Source organism: Canis lupus, chromosome 22 (assembly GCF_003254725.2).
Source record: "Canis lupus dingo isolate Sandy chromosome 22, ASM325472v2, whole genome shotgun sequence".
Classification (NCBI taxonomy): domain Eukaryota; kingdom Metazoa; phylum Chordata; class Mammalia; order Carnivora; family Canidae; genus Canis; species Canis lupus.
The window spans coordinates 9,952,782-9,956,138 of NC_064264.1; the positions used below are offsets into that span (position 1 = coordinate 9,952,782).

Sequence of the window (3,357 nt, forward strand, 5' to 3'; positions counted from 1 at the left end):
GTTTTGGGATAGCAGGAATACTACTCTCAGTGAGTGAGACTTGCTCTGAAAAAGAGAAGAGAAGGGAATTTTGGAGTGAGATTCCAGTGCTCGGTCTGTTCGGACCTCTTTGCATCCTGACTTTCTCTGCATCAAAATCTGTCATCCTTCTGCCGAGTAAACAAATAGACGTCACCCTTTTTTCTGAACGTGAAAAATAAATAACTTTCGTGTCTTTTCTATAGGTTCAAATGAATGAGGAAGGGAAAGCAGACATTTGAAATTCTAAAGTCTAAAAACTTCAATTTAAAAATTTCTACTTTATAAAGGCATCTACAGTTACCTTTTTTCAGAGACCCCAATTTTGTTCCCCAAATTGTGAGGTCTCTTAATGGAATTGGATCTCTCTTGTATTTTCCACCCTACAAAATCTCCCTTCTTCATTTCCCTTAGTCACTTCTGCTCTCAAGTATGAAAATAATATTTATTGTGATAATAAATGTTGACCTCTTCAAAGATAGAATGAGCCATTAGTGGGATGGGGTTAAGAAGACCAGATGCCCAGGAATGTTTTCATTGTCCTTTCAAAATGCTGGGCAAGCCGCTGAACAAGAATGAGAACCTTTGGGCATTTCCCATCAGCGACTGTAGGTCGCGAGGTCATGGGCTCTGGCCCCGCAGGAACACATGAATACCAAATACGAAGGCCTCCTTCTTCCTTATTCTCTAGAAGGCACAGTGTGGAATTACCCATTATGGCCATGAATTGCCACTTTATTTTGATGGGCATGAAAGAAAGGAAAGCTGAACATTATTAAAAAAAACCCTCATCTTAAACCTTTTCAATTTTTAAGCCCATAAATACAGGGGTCAGAACAAGAGGCCCTACTTTTAAAAAATATTTTATGTCAGGTTGTATGCCATATATAATATTTAGCAAGCTTATATCCTCTCATCTGGGAGTAACAGATTTTTACCAGCTCTACTCACAAGGCAATTTTTAGTCATACGCTGAAATATATTAGAATCAGAACCTCAACTTTCTATTTAAATTTGGGTCACTGAGTTTGATCAGGTGTTGATAGGTTCTGAAACTATGAACGTGGTTCCAAAATTGGTTGTTTGCAGAATCTATGAGGTTGGGGGCAGGCAGGAAGAAGGGGCCAGAGGGTGCTGCTAAGGTCTGACATCAGAAATTTCCTTTCTTCTTCCCGTCTCCCGGAGCACTGAGTACCTCACTCTATGTACAGGATGGGTGTGACTCACACTGTATATTGTCCTCATCTGGGACCTGAGAGGCAACGCGGCTAAATGGGGAAGAATTAGGACTCAGGAGCCAGCCTACTAGCTGTGGGAGCTTAGGCAAGACACTCTGTGCCTCAGTTTCCTTATCTGCAAAATGCAGCTAATGATAGTTCCTACCTTTTAGGTCACAGTGAGATTAGATGAGTAAATACATGCAGTGCACTGCAAGCTGTGCCTGGCACATAGTAATCGGTATGTATTTGCTTACTCTTTCTCATCCTGGCTGCCTGACCCTGAGCTCAGAGAAAGAATTCATCTTTCTATTTCCATAGTGCCAGGTGTAGGACTATTCAGCAATGCATATACATTCATTCCACTAATATTTATCACATGCCTACAATGAGTCAGGCCCTGACTGAGAGGCTTGATCACTGTCCTTCTAGAAGGAATCTCTGGAGAGATGAGCAAATATTGCAATACTTCTAGTTGGGGAAGTTTGGGATGCTATGGGGCACCTCCCAGAGGTGCTTGTCTCTAACCTGTGGAGAGTGGACCAGGCTTTCTTGAGGGGAGCTGAGCCTTAGCCAAGTGTGTAGGATGAGCAGGAGAAGAGCAGAGAGGGTTGTGGGTAAAGGGAAGCACCTGTAAGAAGATATCCCATGAACAAGTGTTGAATGGAAAGAAATTTTGGTCAGCTTTTGAGAAGGGGAGGGAAGCTCAACATTTTCTTAAATTATTTTAGTTGAAACAGGAATGCCCTGGCACTCCTGATGGCCATGAAAAAGGATGAAAGTGGAAGAAGGCATCCTGAGAAGAGTCCCCTCCTGCCAGGAAGGCCTTCAGCATTCAGGACTCTGTGTTGAAGCCGCCTTGGGCACATCCATGTGCTTTATGAAGCATTTTCTCCCTCCCTTTCCCTCCCTTCTCTTCCCTTCCCTTCCCTTCCCTTCCCTTCCCTTCCCTTCCCTTCCCTTCCCTTCCCATCCCATCCCATCCCATCCCATCCCATCCCATCCCATCTCATCCCTCTTTCTTCCTTCTTTCTTTTCTTTCTTTCCTTCCTTCTCTTAAGTTTAGATTTAATTGACATATTATTATGTTAGTTTTAGATGTACAATATAATGATTCCATATTTGTTGATAATGGGAAGTGATTACCATAATAAATTTACTCAACACCCATCATTACACGTTGTTACAACTTTTTTTTTTTCTAGTGGGGAAACTTTTAAGATCTACTCTTTGGCAACTTTTAGACATACAATACAGCATTGTATGTATGTATGTATTTATTTATTTATTTATTTATTTATGGTTATTTATTCAGCATAAAACAATTGCCTCCAGCACAATACAATTGCCTCCAGCTTTATCACGTCCATGACCCAATCTGCCGCTAAACTGGAATTCAGTTACTGGTCCAGTCCCAGTCTCAGCTTTCTTGTTGGCATCAGGGGGCACAATGCTTTGTCTGTAGGTGTGTCTCTGTCAGCCTCCCCTCATGTGAATCTTGCAGGTCGCATTCTCTCTAGACCTATGGCTTAGGCTTACTAGTCTCAGGACAGCTGCGGTGCAGAGCAGCAGACACCATTTCAGAAGGCTGGTGAAGGCAATAGAGGAGATCCTAGATATGCTGGTTGGTATTTCTATCAATAGAAATGCCTCCAGACAAACTGTTCCTTTAGGAAGCCCCATGATCTGAGAGACAATATGGACTTCATGACATGAAGATTGGGCACATTTTTGTCGGCCATCTCAGGGCATTGGAGCATGTGGACATCCTTCTTGGCTACCCTCACTGCCTCCTTGAAAAGGAGTTCATAAATGGCACTATGGCTCTTCTTGGACATCAGCATCTCGGTGGCTGCTATGCCTGAGGTTGGGGCTGGAAAGCCAATATAGTGTTAACAGTAGTCACTGTGCTCTACCTTCCATCCACACAATTTATTTTTTCTACAGTTGTAAGTTTGTGCTCTTAAATTACCTTTTCCCCATCACTGCCTTCTTATACATATATTTAATGCCCTCTTTCTCTAAATCCTGTGTCATCTCCAGCAGCTTACTTACCCTGATAGGAGCCATAAATGTTTTGACTGCAGAGGAATGATCAATTCATTGCAAAGAAAACATAGGT

General features: G+C 42.3%; 1 pseudogene; it reads right to left on the reverse strand.

The window, feature by feature from the left end:
* Nucleotides 1–2,546: 2,546 nt before the first annotated feature.
* LOC112678717 (40S ribosomal protein S10-like) lies at nt 2,547–3,088 on the reverse strand (annotated as a pseudogene).
* Nucleotides 3,089–3,357: the final 269 nt, after the last annotated feature.